Raw genomic sequence first — 23,789 nt, forward strand, 5'->3', positions numbered from 1 at the left:
TGGAATCCCACAGAGGATGTGCAAGCAAATAAAATGCTGATGGGAAAAAGCAGCCCCTGGGTACTGAGGAAGCACTTGAAGGTTGGACATGAAGATCTTGGAGGCCTTTTCCAAGATTCTGTGATCTCACAGTGCTCTTCAAAATGTCTGTTTAATGCAAACCCAGGCCTCAAACACATGGTGCTGTTCCCTGTGTAACAAACCACTGAGACCTTTCATGAATGAATTTGTCAAGGCACTCCCATCATGTGCTTTTTCCATCCCAATTCATTTTTCCCCCTGAATCTGAAATCTGCCTGGGGCTTCAAATGGAAGCCTGAAAAGAACCCAGCCGAGAAATTTCTCCCTTTTCCCCAAAACATGAAATTTTCTCTCAAACTTCTGCATTCTCAGATCCTGGAACTGAGATATTTCCAGCCCTGTCTTCTATTCCTGTAACATAGCAAGGAGGGATATTTTTCCACACTGAAAAGCTATTTTAGGTCATTCTTCACAGTTACTTTTCTATTTTACATTAATTTAAATTTTTACAGTCATATTTTCCCCACAGGCATCTGCATTATATCTTGGGAAGAAAAAAAAAATGAAAAAAATAACCTTCTTTAAAGGACTTCAGATATTTTTAAAGTGTTTTTTAAGTGTTGTATGGGGCATATAAAGATAATACAAACTGAATTATTTATTATAAGTGTTTGTACATTTATGTTCACAGATTGGTTTGGGCTGGAAGGGACCTTAAAAGCTCATCTTGTTCCATGGCCAGGGACACCTCCCACTGCCCCAGGGTGCTCCAAGCCCTGTCCCACCTGGCCTTGGAACCGCCAGGGATCCAGGGGCAGCCACAGCTGCTCTGGGCACCCTGTGCCAGGGCCTGCCCACCCTCCCAGGGAAGGTTTCTTCAGAATTTGTCCCCCTGGTTTTGCTTTCTGCACATAAACATTTCTATGTCAGGTATTGAGAGCAGAGGGTGTCCAAAGCCTGCAGCTCAGGTTTGTTGATTCACTGCTGTCAATGCCTCAAACCTCAGAACCTTCAACCCTTGTCAGCTGTACACCACCCATTCCAACTCCCCTGGATGGGAATCCCTGGCCACCAGACCATCCATGGCCACACCTGAGTCCTTCTGTCCCTACAGCACCTGAGCTGCTGCATTTCCAGGACCAATGGGCACTTGGCAGAACTTTCACCCTTAATCCTGCCCAGAGCCCAGCTTAGCACCCCTGACAGCCCCAGCAGAGGAGGCATCACAGAACTCCTCTACAACCCAAGAAAGGGAAGAGCTAAATATCATCATTATCATTGAACCATCATGGAATGGTTTGGGTTGGGAGGGACTTGAATCCTCCTCATCCTGTTCCACCCTGCCATGGCAGGGACACCTTCCATTGCCCCAGGGTGCTCCAAACCCTGCCCAACCTGGCCTTGGACACTGCCAGGGATCCAGGGGCAGCCACAGCTGCTCTGGGCAAGAGATGCTCCAGCCCCAGGTGCCGCCAGGGAGCCAGAGCCAAGAACCCCATCCCCAGTCACCCCTGCAAACAGAGAAGGAAAAAACCTTGCACAGCAGCTTATGTTTTTCTATAAGCAGCTTATGTTTCTGCATAAAACGTAGTGAATTTATCCCATCTACAGCTTTTCTTCCTGTTTTCCAAATAATTAAAAGAGCAGCTTAAAAGCAGGGTTTTTTGGCATTAAAAATATTCACACTATCCCAACCAGAAAAGCAAAATATTACTTTCCCAGGGCTGTGCTGATTTAGCAAAGCTTATAAATAACCCTGGGCTTCCAGCTATTGCCATTGGGAAAAAAGAAATAGATAAAAGGAAAAGACTATCATGTTCACAAATAAACATTGCTGTTTCTAAGCTAAATTTCTACAATAATCAATATTATACATTAGCAATCATCCAGGACAGGGAGCCAAAGGCACCTATCCCAAATATTCTATTTACTATCAAAATATTTCTTTCTCTGTGTAATGGAATGTTTCACGTGAAAACAAATCTTTCTTGATTATTTTTCTCATAAGAAGGTATTAGAAATGTGAAGCCACTAGTACACAAAAAAATCTGTGAGATGCATGGGAAAGGAAAGAGATGGAGTCACCCAAATGAAACTACGGCCAAAACACTCATTCTAGTGATACTCTCCCACTGGGAGAGTGGGAAAACCCACTCTCCAATATGCTGGATAAAACTAGACACTTAAAAACAGCAATGGACCCACAAGTCTTTCAAAGATTTCTCCCTTTCTTGCTCCTATGCAACTAAAAAGGTTCTTCACAAAATGATAGAATTATTAAGGTTGGAAAAGACCTCCAAGATCAAGCCCAACATTCCATCAATATCCCAATGCCCACCCAACCCTGTCCCCAGGTGCCACATCCACACATCTTTTGAACACTTTAAGGGATGTGACTCCATCACTGTCCTGGGCAGCCTGTGCCAATGTCTGGCCACGCTTTCAGCAAAGAGATTTTCCCAACATCCAGTGTGAGAGGGTCACGTGGCACAACTTGAGGCTGTGTCCCCTTGTCCTGTCCTTGTTCCCTGGGAGCAGAGCCCAACTTCCCTCTGGCTGCACTCTCCTGTCAGGGAGCTGTGGAGAGCCAGAGGGTCCCCCCTTCTTTTCCTACTCACATGCCACCAAAAGAGTCTTTTTGAGCTCCATTTACTTCAGGGGCAAAGGAGGCTGCATTTTCTCTGATGTCTGACTCCTGGCTGCCCTGGGGTTGTGCCCAGCCCCGAGCCCCCAGTGCCCCAGCCCCATGGATACTCACAGTGCTGTACACAGCCGAGACGGTCGGAGTGAAGATCCGATCCTCCAGGGGCTGCTGGACAGGACCTCGGGGGATTCTGCAACACAGCCAGTCAAGGAAAGCAGCGTGGAAGGCAGGGGAGCCCGCCAGGGACACCCCACCCTGGAAGCACAGCCTGGCAGCTCCGATCCCCTGGGATCTCCCGGGCTCCAGAGGCAGCCGTCCCACCCTAGGAACGAGGGAACCAACGCAAACTCGAATAATCCACAGAGCCTCGGGCCTGCCGAGCGCCCCCCAGCTCTGCCTCTGTTTGAAAGGGAAAAAGCCCCGGAGCCACGAGCCCTCGGCATTCAGCAGCAAACCCGCGGATCAGCAGGGCACTGCCGGACAATGGCAGCTCCTGTTCTGCCAAGCACGCAGCAATCCTGCTGCAATTGTTTCCTTGTTTGCCTCTCTTCACCCAGTGACTCCTTTCCTCATCCACCCACCAAAGAAAGGGCTGGCAGAGGGATGGGAGGTTTCCAGGAGCTGCTGCAGGGTGACTTAAAGGTAAATTGCAAGAGTTTTCTTAATTGTAAAGGTGTTGAGGAAATCTAAGGGGGAAAAAAAAAGGGAAAAAAAACCTATGCACAAAACCCCCCCACAACAAAATCTAGTTTATTTGTCAAATAAAATGGGGGGATGCAGGGATCCAAAAGAATAAAAAAGTCTGACTTGGGTAACACCTTGTGGCCTCACACAGATCCAGACAATACCCAATGCCCGCTGTCACAGAAAAGGCACTTGCTGAAAAGTTTTCCTAAATGCCAAAATCAGATTTCACCTTTTTGCTGTTTGTATTTTACACACCAAAATTTCATGGGAAATGAGAACAGCTGGGATGACTGAGGTTCTTGTACATATGGCAGGACACAGATCTCGCATGTTAACATACTTGAAAAGAAAAAAGAGTCATTAAAGCACTTAGTTTTATTCTAACATGAAAAAACACATTGCTAAGTTAAATTCTGAGCCCAGATTAGTTTGAGTCAAGATTTCAAGAGACTCTTTGCGCCCCAAGTTTGATCCCCAGATTAAAGCCTCTGCCCAAAGCTTTGCAGGGACCAACATCACAGTGATAGGACAGATCCTGTCGGTGCTGACACAACTCAACACCCAGCCCAAGCTCCGCAATCCCAACTATTCCCCTTAAAATGGACCAAATGTTAAGGCTGAAGAAAGGACTCTTCAGACACAACCTGCTCTGCCCCTATCCACTGCTCACAGCACATCCCAGCTGGATCAGCTCCTCCTCTAGCAGCAGCACTGAGGCAAATTTACAGCACCACAAACACACAGACAGAGTTAAATTTACAACCTCGCTCTGCTCTGGCTCTGAACTCGTCATTAAAAAACTCCTCCTCACCAAACAGGCTCAGAAGTTGCTCTAAACTTCTCAGTTTTGTTGTATATCCAATGTCTGAGCACCAAACACAATAAAAAGCTGCTTGATGGGATTATGCTGGGAAGAGCCCAGCCCTGACCTTCACAACACCTCTGCAGGAAGGCCCTGGCCTGTCTCTGTGGCAGGTGACAGGGGACAGCCCAGGGCCACCTCCAGGGCAGGAGAAGCAGAAACAGGATCCAGTCCCAGGCTGGTGCTCATTCACCCTCCATCTCTTTTTGCCTTTTTTTAACTATGGCAAGAATTCATTAGCAGGGTCTAAAGCTCATCTGCACTTAGCTCATCTGCCAGCTCAGGCCCAAGTGGTGTCATTTGATAAACAGAGAGGTTTTTAACAACCAAATGGGATTTAAAACCCTGACTCAGCCAAACAACAGTAAGATTTGTCACAAACTTCAACAGAGTCACTCCCAGCCTTCATGCCAAGGATCTGGCATTCACCCCCAAGTTTTGGAAGAAAACAACAAAAAAGCCAAAATCTGGGACAGAAGGACTAAAACACTGGAAGTTGGAATGAAAACTCAAATTTCCTGCTGTAGCACCACTCCCTCTCCCCCAGAACATCCCTATGACAGGGATGACAGCCCAAGGCCTGGGATGGAGCTGCCCCCCTTGTGTCACAGCTGAGATTTCCCTTCTCCAGGCACTCCTGACAATTCACTGAAGCAATCACTGCTTCAAAAGGGATCATTCCTGAGTTTGGAAAAACGGTTTCATCCCTGACAAGGTTGGGATTTATTTTCTTATTTTAGAACTTATGTAAGTCAGGAGGAAATAATCTCCTTTGAGCAGAGCAACTGCTCTTTTTGCACCCAGGAAGAGCTGCCTGAAGGAAGGAGCAGTTTAGATGGATTTGCAGAGTTTGGAGTCACTGTTTAAGGTCTCTCCTAGGAAGGGATGAGTCTCATCAGATCCTAAAGAAACCTTCTTTAGAAAGAAGGTTTGCAAAAGGATTTGACCTGGACACAAAACCGATAGGAACAAAATGACTCAAATTCCAGTAATCCTTAACAAAATAATGGTTGGAGAAAGTGATTATTTCCAGCATCTAACTTGTGGCATCCACAGACTGACTCTCTGCAAGAAGTTGGGCAAGTGGAAAGACTCCTGCTTCCCTGAGAGGAGCTGGACTAGTGCAGAGATTCCAGCTTCCCTGAAAAGAGCTGGGCAAGTGGAAAGGCTCCTGGTTCCCACCAAGCCTCTTGGAGCTTGTTCCCGCTCCCCAGTGGAAATCACCACCTTCCTTCTCCCTCCACCTGCCAAAGGAGCCTGTCCTGGGATAACAGCTGCTGTTACTGGGGGAGAAGCAAGCCAGGGTGACTGCAAAATTCACCACGACTTGTGCTGATGAGGCTCTTCTAGGAAAGGGTTAAGTGACAGCATGGATACTCCACCAAGGGAGGTGAACAGGTCAGGGCAGGCAGGTGGGAAGCAGAACCTCATCCAGCAGCACCATTCCATCCACATGCACATCCACACCCACACCCAGAGCACCCCCAGGGCACTCACTCATCTGCTCTCACACACAGATTTTGGTGCCAGTGGGGCTGCACATCCCAAAATGCAGCACAAGCCTTGGGATTGCTGCCCTCAGGCTGCCCCAGCTCAGCCAGGCAAGTGCAGGAGTGAGAGTCCAGCCAGCCCAGCCTCGCTGCAGCACTGGATTCACCACAGCCAGGAACATCAGGATGCCTGAGTAATTCAGGCAGCTCTTCTGTGTTACTACTCTGCCATGCTGAGATCCAATTCAGGAGCATCCTGTGCCCTCCCTCTTCCTCCCCCTCCTCCTCCCCTGTATCCTGCCACCCACATCACTGATTTGGGCAACTATGGTCCAAAATCATCCAGAAGGGTGGGAAGGGAGAGAGAGTGGAGGAAAAGTAAAGAAAATCCAAACCTCACACAGTTTTCACAGCTCCTTCCACAGGGAGAAAGGATGAGGAGGGCAATGAAGCAGAAAAGCAGGAGCAAGGAGACCCTGTTAAATCCAAGAACCTCTTAAAGCACCATCAGTTGGTAAAGTGGAACTGCAGCCTCTGCTCTGCTCGTGCCAGGCTGAACGACTCCTCAGAGCTCTCCCTGCTCCATCAGCATCATGCCAGGATCTGGGAGAGGGATGGCAACCCTGCCAGTACCAGCACTGCATTCTCCTCGGCACTGTTCAGGGCTCATTAACTCATGAAATATATATCTGAAATCTCACCTAAGTGAGAGACTTCTGGCAGATTCATAAATGCAGGCACAGATGCAATGGGTGTTCCACCTAGTCCCCATCTGGCTGCAGCAGTGATTACAAGCTGGGGAATCTCAGGAGCTATTATAGACTCAGTGGGAGAAGGAATGCTGGCTGGAAACCACACAGAATTTTTCTGGAAAACAAAAATCTCCCTAAAAAGAGGAGGATCTCTGCTAATTAGACAGCCACGGCCACACTCTGAGGAGAGGGGAATATGTGACTTCTCTGTAAAGCGATTAAGGAAAAAAAATCCAGCCTGGAGCTGCTGGAGCAATCAGTGACACTGCCAAATGCTGAGTGAAATGACAGTCAGCAGGAATTCCTTGCAGAAATCTCCTCCTTCTATCACATTTCTCTGCTTGTTCCAATCATACTACAGAACTGCGATTCTGCGAGATTTCTGTGTGCTGTTACAGACCTGGAAACACACACCAAACCCAGCAAGAATCTGTACAGCTTTCTCTGCTCCACCGAGATTGCAGGAAGACAGAGAGAACATTATTCCATTTTCTCCCAAAATGGATTCATTTTCCCTCAAATGGTGCTTTTCACCTAAGCTCATTTCAGCAACTAGCAACCATTTTACCCCAAGCACCACTGACCTCTCCTCCTCTTCCAGCTCACAGCTCCGAGGAAGCACCTCTTCCCAGGAATAAAAACACCCACGCTACTCACAGGCACCTATGCAAACACCTTACACAAAACCATTCCAAAACTCCTGATTTTCATCCCTGCCCAGAAATGGAGCAGGTCTCCCACTGACTTCCCCAGGGTTATGTAATCCCCACATGTATCCCCACTTGTACTGAAACTGTGCATTAAAAATCCCAAGGAAAAACCGTCAAGCAAGATTACAGAAGGGAAAGAAACCACAAAGAATTTGAGTATTTCTTTCAGCTTTTTGGAGCAAGGAATCTATAAAACCCAAGCATGCACGGATGTGACAGCAGGGAGCTTTCCAGGAGTGTGTTTCTCCTCTGTAGCCTCTTCTCTATTCACCATACAATTAAAATGCAGGAGGTGAACATCCCAACAGCAGCAACACTTCATTGAGCCAGCTGGGTAACACAAGGCTCTGAAAAGGTTCAAAGGGAAAAGCTCTGCCAGTCACAGCAGCGGGAACTTCCCTGGCATTACCCCATTCTTCCCAGCTCCACCATCCTCCACCTGCAGGGCCAAGCCTTTTGTACGGCGCGCTCAGTCCTACCTGGCAGGGAGCTCCAGCAGTGAGATCCAGGGAGCTCTGTCAGGGAGATCCCAGAGAGCTCTGGCAGTGAGATCCCAGAGAGCTCTGGCAGTGAGATCCCGGAGAGCTCTGGCAATGAGATCCCGGAGAGCTCTGGCAGTGAGATCCCAGAGAGCTCTGGCAGTGAGATCCCAGAGAGCTCTGGCAGTGAGATCCCAGAGAGCTCTGGCAGTGAGATCCCAGAGAGCTCTGGCAGTGAGATCCCGGAGAGCCCTGGCAGTGAGATCCCAGAGAGCTCTGTCAGGGAGATCCTGGAAAGCTCTGTCAGTGAGATCCCAGAGAGCTCTGTCAGGGAGATCCTGGAAAGCTCTGTCAGTGAGATCCCAGAGAGCCCTGGCAGTGAGATCCCAGAGAGCTCTGGCTGTGAGATCCCAGAGAGCTCTGGCTGTGAGTCGGCTCAGCACCGCGTCCTCTCCCCGCATCCATCAGCGAAGCCCATGGCCACATCCCCTCAGAGCCACATCCCCTCACAGCCACATCCCCTCAGAGCCACATCCCATCCGTGCCACGCCGGGCTGGCTCCAGAGCTCTTCCTGCCCATCCCCACGCAGGCAGAGCCCGAGCTCTTAAAGAGGCAGCACGGGGGGAGCTCCGTGGGCTTCGGTACCCGAGCACCGCGACCCCGCTGCCATCTCGCTGCTTCCCCGACTTCTGTGCTGTGCCACGAGGAACAGGGATGGGAGGCAGCACCATGCTCCTCTTAGCAAGTTGATAGGGAATAATAATCAAGCCAAGCTTATAAAGGAAAGGGTAAGGGAGAAAGATGAACTCCCCCACAGAACAGAGTGGTTTGGAAAGCTGCACAGCAATGAATGAGGAGCTCAGAAAGCATCAGTGCTCTCTATCAGAAGAATTAAATCTCAGCACAAACTCCTCAGCAGGAAATTTTGCAGCTTGTTTCCCTTCAGCTCTGATCTTGCTACTCCCAAATGTAGCACCACAAACTCCTTTACTTAGCAACTACTTCAGCAATCAATTTTCCCTTCAAAATCAATCCCTCTTTTGACAGATCACGTTTCAGAAGCCTGAGGAAGGAATGCTGGCAAAGCAAACTACAGCCTTTAGAAGACAAAACAAAAACAAAATCCCAAAGCAAACTCCACCAAGTGACACATTACCTCGGAAAAATTAAAATATATAAGATCAAAACAGTGTCATCATCTCTCCATGCTGAAATGTGACAACCAAACTGACTTCTTCCAAGGAAAAATAAAATTCTGATAACAAAGCAAGTTACTCCAAACTTAGGGAAAGGCAGGATTGATGTTGCCTGAGTGACCATAATTCAATCCTCATGTGTATCTGCAGAATCCAGCCCCTTACTATAGAGGCCTACGCTGATTTCCCCCCTTCCGTCACCTCCACGTTTTCAGCTCTTACAGGACTCGAGAACCCTGACCCTCCACAGCTGAGCTGCTCTTGCTCATAACACGAGAGATAATTAATATTACAAAAATCAAGACCATCATAACTCAAGAACTTTGGAAAACATTTGAAGACCTCACCTAATAAAATGCTGACCCTCCCTAACCATTCTCTGCTTCCATCCAACAATATATCCCATCTCCCTTCCTTGCAGAGATCACGTGTTATTTGAGGATGTGTTTGGGTGGAGTTTTTTGTCTGTTCAGGGGTTTGTTTTGCTAGTGGATTCCCAACAAGGGGATCAGGCCTTTTGGCTGAGTCTTAAGGAATGAGGTGGCCTCTGTATGAAAAGAGTGCTTTTATTTCCGTTTTCTCAGCTGGATGCAACTGCTCTTGCACAATGTGATGGGATGTCAAAACAAAGCACAATTCTGAGCCCTGACTATACCACAGGTCAAGCTCCAGTGGGGCACTGGTGTTTCAGTGTTTGGTGTTTCTTCTTTCTATACCAGGGAAAAACAAGGACATCTTTTTGCTGGCATGAGCACTCAGGAATATGGTCATGGTTAAGAGCTGCAGGTGAGGAATTCCTTAAAAGCCCATGGCAGCTTTACACCAATAATTAATTCTGATCTAAGGACTATTTCTGGCAAGTCAAATGTTTTAAAAACAAAGGAACGCAATAAAAAGTGCTTGCAAAGTGGCAAAAATGGGGTTCATGGTTTTAAAGTACCTAGATTTGTAATAGAGTAGTACATCATCCCTGCCAAGAGATGCAAACCTTCAGGGTCTGCCACTTTCCAGAACGACTTATCCCCAGAAGGATCCGATGGCAAAAGCCATTATTAAGCTTGTTTCAACATTTTATGGCCCAGTATAAAGCTCCTTGGTGCCACATGTGTAGTCAGTGTTCACAGCCCAACTGCCATTTATCAGACATATAAATTTTAAGTGGATCAATGAAGTGTTTGTACAAACAACCTCTTTAATCCTTCATGTGTTTTGTGTACTAAACTGCATCACTGAGCTCTCTTTAAATTCCTGTTTATGGGCTATTTTACACTTGGAACAAAACCTTAAATAAGGTATTTATCTTCTCCTTTTGTACCAGAAATGCACTTACATAAATATTGTTGATGTTTCACCACTCCTTTATTGCCTTGTTCAAAATCCCTGACTGCAGGACTCGTTCCTTGCTCCCCAACTGAACTCTGAGATGATAACTGGAAGTTATCATCCTGTCCATCCCTCTGCATTAAGTGCTCCTCATTAAATCATCCTACCCAAGCTCTGTCTGGATCCAAATGTTACAGTGAGGCTTTCCCTGCTTATCCCAGCTTATTCCATGCTCTAAATGAACACTCTCCTCATAACAAAACTTGCCTCAAAATACATCTTGAGCTTTTTACCTAATTATGTATCATTAATCTCAGCATCAGTTTCCAAATAATCCCAAACATTGCCTTTCCCTGCTGTCTGCCACACAATGCACAGAGCTGAATGGGAACAGGAGGGCTTTCCAAAGAGAAGGGGCACACAAATCCCTATGAACCTCAAAACCTCTCAGAAAAGCTTTCCAGGGCCGAAAACTGCAGCTTGAAAGAAAATGTGACCTTCAAAAGCTCACTGAACAGCGTGCTGTCCCTCTCCTGCCCCCAGCATCCTGCTGCTGCTCAGAGTCCTGCTCCTCTCCCTCCGGGAGCCCTGCCACGTTTCAGCAATCTGTGGATGTGGGCGTTGGCACGTCCGACTGCACGGCCCAGGTCAGGCAGAGCCCACCTGGCACATCCCCAGACCTTCTGTCTGAGCAGCCACTGCAGCAGCCACAGCCACAGTGCACGTCCTGTTTGTACGCCAGCACATCTCCAAATCCTCCAACTTACATCCCTTTAAATATCCATTCTACAAAACAGCCCAGGATCCCAGACTGGGCTGGGTTCTGAGGGTCCTCACAGCTCATCCAGTGCCACCCCTGCCACAGGCACGGACACCTCCCACTATCCCAGGTCACTTCCGAGCCCCATCCAGCCTGGCCTTGGACACTTCCAGGGATGAAGTAGCCACAGCTGTTCTGGGCACCCTGTGCCAGGGCCTGCCCATCCAAACAAGGAAGAGTTTCTGCTCAATATCCCATCTATCCCTGCCCTCTGGCAGTGGGAAGCCATTCCCCTTTGTCCTGTCGATATCTGACTGTATAAAAAGCCCCTTTCCCCTCATCCCTTCTCTTCCATCTTTGCTCATTGTGTGATAATCTCACAGCCAAGCCAAATAGGAATGCCAAAGGAAAGCTGAGGGCTAGGGGGAAGGTAACAGAAAAAAAAAAATCCCTTTGTTGCAAACTATCTGTATTCCCAGCATCCCACTGATTCCATGATGCTTTCAAACACAAACCAGCAATATTGGGAGCACCAGCTGCAATAGTTCCACCTGCAGACAAGCACCTAATTAGCCAGAGCTCATTACTTCCAGGCTCAGTTTTGCATTTCTAAATTACCCAGCAGTGAGACAGATCACCCTCCCTAAATCACCCCAGACCTCGCCTCACCCCGGCGTCTCCTCCCGGGGGCTGGCAAGACCCACCCGCCAGCCAACGGCACAAAACCCCAATCAATTCTTCTGCCCGGAACAAATGTGTTTCTAAGGGCAACCTGATTTTGTTAGTTCGTCTCTGTCTCCCTCCACTGCAACCTCAGCATGGAGGCAAACTGGCTATTTTCAGCTGAGACCTGGAGAGGTTGTTTAGGGTGGAAGAAACTGTGTCTAAGCCCTGCTAATCCTGCTGGGATTCTCCTGGAGGCGGGACGTTGGTGGCTGGGGAACGGGTCTGGAGGCGATGCACGAAATATTTCTGTAACTCTGAACTTTGAGGTGAATTTTCAACGCTCCCAGAAGTGTTCACAGCACAGCCTGAATAAGGTTAAGTCCAGGTTTCAACCCAGCTGTGAAATATTAGTAATTACCAAAATGAAGCCGCGGAGGCTCCATGGGTCGTGCCTGTGCCAGCTCAGGTAACAAGGTGAACGATGTGCCAGGAGAGCATCTCTTGCTCAGCTACAGACAACTTCTCAGCAGCTGACTTGTCCTCTTTCTTCCATAAAACACCAGCCACTTCCATACCTTTCAATTCACATTTTACTCTCAAAATATATGGACTCTTCTAAGAAATGAAAAAGTCAATAGATCTCATCAGCTCCCTTCAGCTGGAAATCATGGCATTGCCACGGAGAGGCAATGGCATCACAGGGAATGTGCCAATGAAGCCCTAAAATTCCATTCATTTTAGGAGGGTTATTTATGATTGTACTTGTCCATGTTAATTGAAACTCCCATTAGGCTGCAGAAAACAGGCAATGCTCAGGAGCCTGGAGCAGCCCTATTTGTCTTCCAACAGACCCTGCTGCTCTGAGTGATTCCTCACAGATCTCTAGCCACAATCCCAGGACAGACACCTTATAAAGAGCCCAAAATATTAAGGTGGGGGAAAAAGACTCAACAAGGTGAGCTCTGGAGACTCCAGCTGAATTCTGGAGAATCATCTCTAAGTTACAGAGGACTATGGTGGGCCAACATCCTATGGAGATATTCCAGATGAGGCCTGAATTCCAAAATGCACCCAATAAATTGGAAGCAGAGCTGTGTTACACCAGCAGCACACAGTCCCAGCCAGCTCAGAACAGCCTGGCCCCAAAAACAGCCCTGAAGTCCCAGGCAGGGCAATGCCTGGAAGTTGGGCTCATGCTATGTGATATAGGGCTAAATGCCTCCTAAAATTCCATGAAATGACTGTGGATCTCTGCTGGAGCTGTGCTGCTCCCAGCAATGATTAAGCTTTTCTTTGCTTTCTGCCCAAGCAGAGAGCCAAGGCGTGGGAATGAAGGATTTTGGTGCTGCTGCTTTTTACATCCATATATTAAAGGTAAACCTGGGTTTTTGTTTGTCATCTTAAGGTCTACACCAAGACATCATTTCCTTACTTCTTAAAACAAGTACCAAGTGATCAAAACACAGAGTCAGAGCAGTCAGAGTGTCTTTGTAAGGATCCTACAATGTGTAAATGTACCTTTACAGGTGATTCACAGGCATATAAAGCAGGGAAAGAAAAAGTGCATTACCCCGTTGTTGTTTTAGAGGAGCTGCACATTCCCAGGCACCAACCATGTGTGGGAATAAATCACATCCAACATGCCCTAGGTAAGATCTTTGTCACCCTGCTACCAAAGTTGGGGTGATGTTCTTGGAGAACCCATTTCCAGCTGTCTGGGAGGTGTGTGGGTCAAGAAAACACCAAGGTTTCCAAAACAGCAGGACAATGGGAAAGGAAATCATGGAATGGGTTAGGTTGGAAGGGACCTTAAAGATCATCCAGTTTCACCCCCTGCCATGGGCAGAGACACCTTCCACTGTCCCAGGCTGCTCCAAGCTCCATCCATCCTGGCCTTGGACACTTGCAGGGATCCAGGGGCAGCCACAACAAACTGTGCCAGGGCCACGCCACCCTCACATGGTGGAATTTATTCTATTTATCTGACCTGAATTTCTACTCTTTCAGTTTGAACCCATAACTCCTTACCCCTACAGTTATCCTTATCACTACAGTTCCTGATGAAATTTTAAGCTTTTCCCACCTTATGACACAGCAGCTTCCCATCACTCAGTCCCTCCTCTCAAACCTTTCATTCTGCCTTTTAAAACTCCAAATCCAGCCCTTGCTTCCTTTCAGGGGATGAGCTGATTGGGAAAGAAAGCAACTGCAGCAGCTGGATGCTCTCAGACCTATCCCTGGGCAGTTCCTAGCAGAAATGAGGGAACAGACAAGCCTCTGCTCCCAAGGCTCCTGAGGGCAAGGGTAGGCACCCATGGCACCTAGGAGTTGTCAGGTGGCATCACAGGAAAATTACTGTCAGGAAGGTGTAATCCAAAGGGCAGGGCAGGGACTGAGAGGAGATGGAGGATTAAGCTGTCACCTGGAGGAAGGCTGCCCCATAAAATGCTCCAGGTGTAGATTCCCTAAGCAGATCCTTGCACAGGACTATGGGGATGCAGTAACCCCAGAGGCAGCTGCCAAGGCAGACCTGAACATAACCTAGTGGTCCTAAACATCAGAATCATGGAATCATTAAGGTTGGAAGAGCCCCCCAAGACCACAGAGTCCAACCATTAACCCAGCACTGCTGTGTTCACCATTAACCATGTCCCCAAGTGCCACATGCACACATTTTTTGAACACTTCCAGAACTGGGGACTCCACCATTGCACTGAGCAGCCTGTGCCAGTGCCTGACCACCCTTTCAGTGAAGAGATTTTCCCAGTATGCAACCTGAACTTCCCCTGGTTTCCTCTCATCCTGTTCCTTGGCCACTGGGAACAGAGTCTGACCCCCCCAGCTGCACCCTCCTGTCAGGGAGTTCTGGAGAGCCAGAAGGTTGCCCCTGGGCCTCCTTTTCTCCAGGAAAATTAAACTGCTGAATCAGATGCCTTCCCAGAGTTTTTTTTGTGCTCCCAAATGAGAACCAAGCAGATCCCCCTTGAGAAATCATTTTCTTTACTGTGCCCAGTTGTGGCCCCTCAGATTGGGAAGGACATTGAGATACTTGAGCACATCCAAAGGAGGCAATGAGGCTGGAGAGGGGCTGGGAACACAAACCCTGTGAGGAACCACTGAGGGAGCTGGGGGTGCTCAGCCTGGAGAAAAGGAGACTCAAGGGTGACCTTATCACTCTCTGCAACTCCCTGAAAGGTGTTTGTAGCCAGCTGGGGCTGGTCTCTTTCTCCAGACAGCACTGACAGAAGCAGAGGACACAGTTTCAAGCCACATCAAGGGAAATATAGGTTGGATATTAGGAAAAGTTTTTTTACAGAAAGAGTGCTAAAGTACTGGAATGGTCTGCCTGGGGACGTGGTGGAGTCACCATCCCTGGATGTGTTTAACAAAGCCTGGATGTGCCATGGTTTAGTTGAGCTGTTGGGGCTGGGTTGGACTTGATGATTTTAAGGTCTCTTCCAACCTGGTGAATCTGTGATTTGGTGATTCTGTGATTCCCACAGGAGACAGCAGCAGTCTAAACCTTCAGGACCTGAATACACGGCATGAGAACCACGAGCTTCACAATCAGGCAAGTCTGGGAGGACTTAATCAGAGGGTGGAGGTTTGATGGGACTGGAGAAGGAGGAGCAGGTACACACCCCCAGGAAGCAGCTGAGCAGTGCTGTGCTGTACCATAACCACATATCTACCTAAGCAATGCTCTGACTCGAGGCCACAAGGGGGTTTTTGAAGATGCTGTTCCCCACACCCATGTGCATCTCTTCTAGGAGCACAACCCACTCTGAAAGAGACAGCTCACTAATCTGGGAGCACAAGGGATAAAAAGACCTCAGTAAGACAAAGGTAATAACAAACAGCTTTTAGTTTTGCCCTTTCCCAATTACAGAAGAGCCACCAAGCCATCCTTGGTGCATGGGCTGCCCAGACTTGACCACACTAGCAATGAACAATCTGAAGGCTGTAAATACAGATACAAACGTTAAAATCATCCAAACTGAGTAAGTAGCAGGCTTTCAGCTGACCAGAGACAGTGACATTTCTTCTAAAATTATTCTCATAGTTGGCAGCAGCTGCTAAATCACTTTCTGTGCTCTGAGACGACCCAAACATCTGCACATTCTCACAAAGGCAGGAGGTCTCCTATGGAAAATGCTGGAGGGGCAGCAGTTCCTGGCTTGGCTGCTCCACACTGGGCTTGGAGCAACCTGGGACAGTGGAAGGTGTCCCTGCCTGTGGCAGGGGGTGGCACTGGATGAGATTTAAGGTCCCTCCCAGCCCAAACTATTCTGGGCCTTTATATAACCCATGAACTTGATTTAAACAGGAGAAACCTTCATGATTCCTGATGAAGAAGCTTTTCCAGGCATTCTCACATCCCAAAATAATTAGTATTTTAGTGGCAGTTCACAAGCCTAAATAGCTCAGCTCCTTCTTTTAATTAGAAGATTTTTATGCAACTATTGCAGCCCTGCTATTCCCCGAAATGAGACAAAGCTCTGAAGCTCCCCTGCCACTGAAATACTTATTTTGTGGCCCTGACAAAAATAAAATCCCTTTTAGTGTCAGCCAACAGACTGCCTATCTCTACAACTCCACCTCACCCTGCTGCCCCTTCCAACACAAAAAATTCTCATCTGTCTACTCAAGTAAAATGAATGTAATAAATAATATTAATTCTAATAACAACAACAACAATAATAATAATTTATTGTGCAAGTGATTGAAGTCAGTGTCTGTTACTGTTTTACATGGCTCTTACATTGCTCATCTCATGCTTTCAAAACACAAGGGACAATCCTGGATCAGAACCAGAAAAAGCTGGGAAAAAGCCCAAGTCCTCCATCCTACAAGTCCTCCATCCATCCATGCCTGGATGGCCAGGTGGGGAAAGAAACAGAGACTTCAAAGGTGCTGCAAGCTGTAGGTCTAAAAGCTGATCTTCTTCTTTGCACCCTCCACCTCCATGGTGTGCTGTTTAGAAACCTTCTGGAGCACCGTTAATTAGAGGGGCAAGGGGGAATAATTCCAGGTCATGGGGTAGTGCCAGTGTCCCTGGGAAAAGGGAAGAAAACCAAGGCATGGTTCCCTGAGGGCACAGTGCTTCCCCTGCCCCTGCCACAGGTCAGCTTCCATGGGATCCTAAACCTACCTCACTGCCAAACATTGGCACCCACCCTTCTGCCAGCTCCCTCAGCAAGGAATAACGTTCCTCAGAAAGGACTAAGGATCACAAGATTCCTTGGTGAACCAGCTCAGCCTGGTGATTCAAGAGAAAAAGATTTTTTTTCCTTGTCTGGGTGAAGTTTTCCATGGATTCTGTGAGCTGATTTAAATCACCAAATGCTCACATGATCATCACATCTGAGACCAGGGTGTAGACAGCCCAGTCAGCAAAGGCAGATCCACCCTTCCCACTGCAGCTCAGAGGGACATCTCTAATCCCAAAATGAAACCACATCCATGAAAGCACCCCCAGAAGATCCCAAAACCCACACTGAGAGCAGAGGCTGGTGCCTTTCTCAGCTGGGCAGAGCTCCCCGTCCTGCTCTGTGGCTTTGCCTCCTTTGCATTCCAATGGAGCGACTGGGTATGGCTACACACCAGCTCTTCCTACACACCAGGCTCTTCCTACACACCAGCTCTTCCCTTCTTCTGTGTTTCCACACCTCCACTACAGTCCTGTCGGAGCCAGAAGACCGCCCTGAGGGGCCAAAGTAGATTCTGAACCTATGAGAAAGGAAGTAAAGCAATGGGCATGTTCACAGCAGCTGGAGTCACAAGGAGCCCTGTGATTCTCCAGGATTATTTTAGTCCTTCATGTGAGAGGGCAGGGAGGTGGATCTTGGTAAGATGTGGCTTATTCCTGAGGATGGGGTCTGTCTAGGTGAAGGGAAGTGGTGCAGAGCAAATGAGCAAGAACCAACACAGACACCACAAGGACCACTTGAGCCTCAAGGCAATTCGGGCCTCAGGACAGGACACAAAACTTGTCATGCATTTACCAAAGAAAAAATAAGGACACGGGGAAAGCAACACTTTATTCTGAGTACAGATTTCCCACTGCTTCCCTTCAACTCTGAGATTGGTCTCTATGCTACCACCTGATTTGAAATACTCTAATTCTTTAATGAGCAGTTCATTTCAGTGCCATTAGTTCATCAGCACACTGAAGCTTTCAGATGTTTTACATACCACCTTGAATGTTGTCAGCTCTTGCCTCCTCTGGAAAGATACTTTGGGAAGGGCACCCATCCATCTGGAGCTGTGTCCAGCAGTGCACAACCCCATCCCTTTCTGTGGAACAGCTCCAAATCCTGCAGCTCCACCCCTGCAAATGCCCCAGTATTGTTTAAAAACACCAACAGAATGCTACAGTCACAAGCCAAGCTGCCATGGATATTTGGGATCTGTCCCTCCACAGCCCCTGACCAAACAGCAGTGCAGTATAACCCAAGTGATGACTGCAACACACGAGGGGGTTTGGAAGGGAGAATTCCCAGGGAAGACAAGTTTCTGCAGGGGTCAGGCTGCAACGCCACATCATCTGCCAGGGGAAGGGCTTTAAATCTTTCCTGTTTCTGGTTTAGGGATTCAGCACTGTGGGGAAGGAGATACCAGCACCGGGAACAGGGAGTGAGGAGACATCACGGACAGGGTCCAGCCTTTATCCCAGCTCCCACCTCTTAGTGCTCTGGTGGGAACAGTATTTACAGGAGGTGACACTAAATGGAGCACTGAGCACTAATTTACATCCAGGGAATCTTTTCAATGGACATGACAAGCAAAAAACAGTCAGCACTGGAAAAAAGTAAAATCAAGGAATCTACCATTGAAATCTATGCTTGAAGGTCTTGTAGTTCAAGTTATGGGGCATTCCCAGCTGGCACAAGAAGCTACAGGGCACTTGTCTCTATGTAGGCAGTCCCCTCCAGCCATCTGAAGACTTCAAAGCAGAAGGGAGGGGAGGGAGGAGGTGACCACTTGTGCTTAACTATAAAGTTCTTCAGCAAAAATTCATGAAGGTTTTAGCCTAATGGAACTTGAGACACAAGGCTGAAGCCCTCCCTCATCCCTGTACAAGGAAACCTGGAGATAATTGTCATTTAGCCTTCCTCCATGCAAGAATTATGCCCAGAAGCTGCTGAACATCCACACCACCAAACCTGTGGCTGCTTCCAAGCTCAAGTCCAACATAAATCCAATAATCCTACATAATCTACCTATATAATAAAAGTGACCAAGGGATCAGAGTTTTTAAAATATCCCATAATACCAAGTATATGTGGCTGCTACTCAGCCAGCTTCCTCTTTTTTGTGTTAATTTTATATGAAGGTCCTCAGAGGAAGCAATGCTGGTATTGGAGGACAAACTGCTTATTAAGGAAGGAGTTTCCAGCACGTGCTACTTCAGTGCAGGAAGTTTTCTGGCACAGCTCGAGAAAGAGCAATTTAGCAGCAGCTTGTGCAACTGGCTGCACTCTGCTCTAAACTGATGATGTGGTGTTGTTATCTGGGATACTGGGCCCATGCCTTCCTTAGCTGAGGGGGTCCCTCGAGGTTGGAGCCAGCTCTGAGGCCCGGGATCCCAAGGAGCAGCAGACCAGCACTAACACAGGAGACAGCCATCAGGAAAGCTGCCAGGACAGGGGCAATTACACCAGGAGCTCCCTCACAGAACCACAGGAACAGGGACAAAGATCACCAGGAAGCATTCTGGGCCGTTTGTCCTCAGTGCAGCAAGTAACCATATCCATCACTAGAGAGGTCAGGCACACAGATATTTACAGCATCACTGGAAATCTCCATGCTGGAGGTGGAAGGTTTATGCCTATTCTATTGGAGATATTAAAGCCTCTTAAATTCAGGAACAATTAAAGAATCCCCCAGCTGCACAGCAAAAAATACAGAGCGATGTAGATTTTTAAGCAGATTTAACTGAAAACAATCTTCCTGGATGCCTCAAGCACCACATGTGGCTTTTCCAACAGTTATCACATCCCTATCAGCATAAAGAGCTCTCATTCTCTAATCCTCCATAATGCTTCAAGACGAAAAGTATCCCGCCCTTCCCATTTCTCCTGAGTCATCTCACCCCTCATGCTCCTCTCTTTTCCCAGCAAATGCCAAGGTCACGGATTTTCCTGGGCAAACAGTGTCATTGATGGCACAAGAACTGAGGTGTAAGAACCACTTACGCAACCAGGCGGCTTTAATGTAAGCCAGGAGTATCTGAGGTCAGCGCTCACCTGGGCAGCACAAACACAGCCCTGATTTTCCAAGGCAGGAAAAGCTTCTCTGGATCAGACAGCAGCCCAGTACCCCCCTATTTCCAGTGCAGTTATGCTGCTGCTACCAGTAAAGCAACTTTCCATTTCCCTAAACATTGCTGAAGTATATTCCTTAAATATTGTACAGGAACAGCAATTCAGGAGCATTTATAAGGTTTGCATCCAAGTTTGGACAAAGCCCTACCTGTATATTTGCATTATAACCAATAAAAGGGATGGATTTACGACTTCCACCTGTGATTAAAACCCAATATTCCTTTAAAAAAATAAAATAGGGGCTAATCACAAATACCTGCAGCATTTTTGCCCCAGTTCTGCCAGCAGAAGTTTTACTAACCATATCGTTGGATTGATGTGCAATTCTGTACCTGTTATGTAACAGCAGCTGACATTTCCTGCAAGTGGTGCCAAGTATGGGCACAGTCAGACCTGCACACCTGAATACTCCAATCCCCCAAAATCATCACATTTTTAGCAACAAATTATCAGAATGCAGAAAAGCCCCCAAAACCTAACTCCCCCAAAGCCAGGCAAATTCACATTTAATCTAAAGCACTTTGGTGTCTCTTTGGCTGAGTTTGTTTAATTAAAAAAGGAATTTTTAAGGACCTGTAGACAAGGAGTTTTCAAAACTGTAGAGATAACTGAGTTTTCCTTTCAGGAAAAAGAGAAAACAGATGCTGTAAAATTCCAAAGCATCCAAGCCCAGCTAACCCACAGAGCTCTTTAGAGACCATCCCCATTAATTAAAGTGTGCTGAGCTGAGCTGTTCACAACTTCTCACACACGTTCACTAAATGGATTAACTGCAATACAGACAATGATAGAATCATTTATAGTAAATACATGTGAGATTTCAAGATTTATGTAAGTAAATGTCCAAATTTTTATAAACCACACCCACTACCTGTGAATTTGTGTGAGGTTTCTTAGGGTCATGGATCCAAGTTTGCTTGAGAAGCTGCTTCTCCAGTTAAGTGGAATATTAAGCATGCTGCCTCTCCATATTTTAAATATAACCAAGTGATTGCATCCACGTCCTGTAATGTGTTCCTCCATATTTAAGAGCACACAGCCAAGAGAAAGCATTTTGCAAGATCAGCTATTTCATCAGCCATCCTTACTTTTACATAACACACTTTTTCCCTTTCATCCCATGGGTTATTAATCCTTCCCCTATTCCGATATAACCAACGGCAGTCTTGAAGGGAAAACCCAACTGGAAATCCCCAGCAGGAGCTCCACATCTTGAATTCCAATTAATTTAATCACACTTGCTATAGCCTGAAGTACCTGGCCTTGGCTCCATAAAAAGGCTTTTTCCTCTGGCTGTTTAAGTGGACACTTCCATTTGGGTTGACTCACACCCAAGGCGCTCAGAGACACTCCTGAACCACCATGGTGACCTGACACAAGGCCTTTTGTAAAAACAAGAAATCAAAAAGCTTTAGGGAGGGCAAGTGAGGATCTGTGCACAGATAAAGGACACAGGAGGCTGTTCTGCAAGCAGGAGAAGTTGCTCAGCCCGGTGGGTAAATGTAATCCTAATCTGTACCTTGCAGTGACAGAGCCCTGAGGCAGTGGGAAGCACACCATGGCATGTAGGGCAGAGGGGAAAAGCCCACATGGCACTGCTTCAAGGACCACCTCTGCCACAGTTCAGGTGAGGGGAGGTGAGCTGCTGCCATGGCACCCAAGGAAAAGCCAACTCGTATAAACACTGGCTGATATGTGCCATGGCAAATCCCAAAGCAACCCATGCATGATCCCACAGACAGCAAGAGTTACCTTCTGCTATTTACTAAAGAATAAATTCCTTCTTATGACAGAGAAAAATAAAAATCCTTTAGGAATCTCCTGCTAACTGAAGGGATTGGGGTAGTGAAGCTTTGACTGTTATTGTTGCTTCCAGGGTTAAAAAACCCTCTCTCTACCTGAGGAAAGCCTCATCCCACTCAAACACACCCTACAGGCTTCATCCTCTCCTGTTTCCTTAACAGAAGAGCTGGTACACATCCAGGAAAGCAGGGGCTCTTGAATGGAAAACTCTGAGCACTTTTCAGGACCCTCTGAGTGGTGTTGGGAACCTGAGACGAGCTGAGCTGTGGAAACACCCACAGGAGGCAGTTTACTGCACGGCAGGCACAGAGCTGGGGCCAGTGGCCAAGGGCAGAAGGAAACACTGAGGCACAGAACAGTGCTCAAGCAAAAAAGTTACAATTGCAGCATGCAGCTTCTATGAAATAGTGAGGAATTAATTTTATTATGGATAAACTGACTACCACTTTGATTATTTACATTTTATGTTTCTTGGTCTGATCTGCCACTTTGTAAGGAGTTGCAGAAATCAACACTGAACAACCAACTTTTACATGTTTTCCCAGCTTCCGGGTCTCTCATGCTCCTGGCTGCAGAAGGACAGGGACTTCCATATGAACAAGAGTTAATAATAATCATCATCATCATCATTGCATTTTTTCCTTCAGTGGCATTAACCCCCTTGGTTCTAGCCATCAGGGGAAGAGCACTTGACTCCAGAACAGTTTCTGTTTTGTCTGAAAGAGCACCAGAACCGGTCCATGAGTAAGAGCTGTGATGTGTCTGCCTCTGAACCCAGCTGATCCACACAGGAGCCAAGGTCCCACCTGGAGCTTCCATGCAGCCCTGGAGCACCTCTCTTCCCGGTTCCTAGCCGACCCCTGAAGCACAGAAACCACCAGCATCCCCCAGATGTTATTTTACAATTTTTGCAAGAGCAGGGACGTCTCCTCTGTAGCCTCCTGGAGGTGGACCAGGAGGAACAAGGCATTTCAGAACTTCCCAAAATGGCCACAGCAAGAACAGTGAGAAACAAGGTTTGAAAGCCAAGCTGAGGGAGTATTTGGTTTGTTCCCCTTACAATGCAGTTCCTGCCTTTTCTCCTCCTCCATCATGAACCAACTGACAACCAAGGCTGGATTGAACACCACCCCTGCTCCGTTCAGTTCACTCCAGTCTCCACTCTGGAGCAAAGAATCCCCAAGAGAGCCTTCACATCCTGCCCTAAGGAACTCTGGTGAAGGAACAAGTGGGAGTTGGACAATACTTTGGAGTGCCAGGACAAGGGGGAGTGGCTTAACACTGCCAGAGGACAGGGTTAGATGGGATATGGGGAAGAAATCCTTCCCTGTGAGGGTGGGGAGGCCCTGGCTCAGGTTCCCCAGAGCAGCTGTGGCTGCCCCATCCCAGAAAGTGTCCAAGGCCAGGATGGATGGGGCTTGGAGCAGCCTGGGATGGTGGAAGGTGTCCCTGCCCATAGGATGATCTTTAAGGGCCCTTCCAACCCAAACCAGAAGCCACTGCATTCCAACCAGTTCTGAAGCCTGATGATTTTTAACACTGGTCAGTCTCCAGGGATGAGGTGTGTACACAGATTTGGGAGCAATCCCATGGAACGTGGCAATGCTCTGCTGCCTGAATCAAAAGCCTCAGCTCTGAGCCTGGCACTTACACACTTTGCAGGGTGAATAAGGAGCAGCACTAATGACTCTTTGCTCATCCCCAGGGGCAGAAGAGCCCAGTGGGATCCTGCCTTCCCCTCATGGCCTGGGGCCTCCCAGGCGCTGAATGAAGCACTCCTGACCCAGCCTGAGCCAGCTTCCGGGACTCAGGCTCTCAATACCTCCATTGAGCAGGGACAGCTGACTCGCTCTTTCTTTGGAGAGATGTGGGTGAGGGTAGAGCATAAGAAACTGATATTTATGGCATTTGGGAAGAAAAAAAACAAATTTGGGGTTCTCATACCCGCAAAAGCTTTTGAAATCCAGTAACTACTTAGTAAAAGGAGCAAATGGCATTGCCAGATATTCCTTAAGCACCTGAACTGTGGTTCCCTACCCCGCTCCCCGCACTGATTTGGTATGAGGTC

At 47.6% G+C, this 23,789-nt stretch overlaps 1 protein-coding gene across 11 annotated transcripts in view; it reads right to left on the reverse strand.

The window, feature by feature from the left end:
• Positions 1 to 23,789, reverse strand: part of EIF4G3 (eukaryotic translation initiation factor 4 gamma 3) — a 143,107-nt gene that overhangs the window by 97,233 nt on the left and 22,085 nt on the right. For all 11 annotated transcript variants that reach the window (XR_009489280.1, XM_059866800.1, XM_059866791.1 and 8 more), the window contains exon 2: positions 2,780 to 2,855. The gene's annotated coding sequence lies outside the window, so the exon portion shown is untranslated. The remainder of the gene's footprint in view (positions 1 to 2,779; positions 2,856 to 23,789) is intronic.

This window comes from Haemorhous mexicanus, chromosome 23, assembly GCF_027477595.1.
Source record: "Haemorhous mexicanus isolate bHaeMex1 chromosome 23, bHaeMex1.pri, whole genome shotgun sequence".
NCBI lineage: Eukaryota > Metazoa > Chordata > Aves > Passeriformes > Fringillidae > Haemorhous > Haemorhous mexicanus.